This window comes from Odontomachus brunneus, unplaced genomic scaffold (genome assembly GCF_010583005.1).
Source record: "Odontomachus brunneus isolate Ranch 3 - 2012 unplaced genomic scaffold, Obru_v1 Obru_scaffold_068, whole genome shotgun sequence".
In the NCBI taxonomy this organism is placed as follows: domain Eukaryota; kingdom Metazoa; phylum Arthropoda; class Insecta; order Hymenoptera; family Formicidae; genus Odontomachus; species Odontomachus brunneus.
This window is the reverse complement of record NW_022639518.1, coordinates 132,852-133,174: the sequence shown is the minus strand read 5'-3', so window position 1 is coordinate 133,174 and position 323 is coordinate 132,852.

The following is a 323-nucleotide window of genomic DNA, read 5'->3' as shown; positions in this document are numbered from 1 at the left end:
GCAAGGGGACTCACGTAAATAAAGCACCCCAAAGGGAACAAAAAACTACCACGTCCACGCCGTTGTTCCTGGGTAGTGCTAAGAGTAGTAATTTCTATTAATTTCGGCTAAAAATTTCGTCCGCCATCTTGGTCCGCCATCTTGGATCCGCGATTTTGAATTTTGCAAATCTGACTTCAGATTCGTGATCGGCAACCCCAAAAACCCTCGTAAACTTAATTTGGTGCAAATCGGTTGACTAAAATTGTTGTCCGCCATCTTTGTCCGCCATCTTGAAAATTTTAAAACAGCCAAAGTTATATCTGAACGTAAAATTTTCCGCT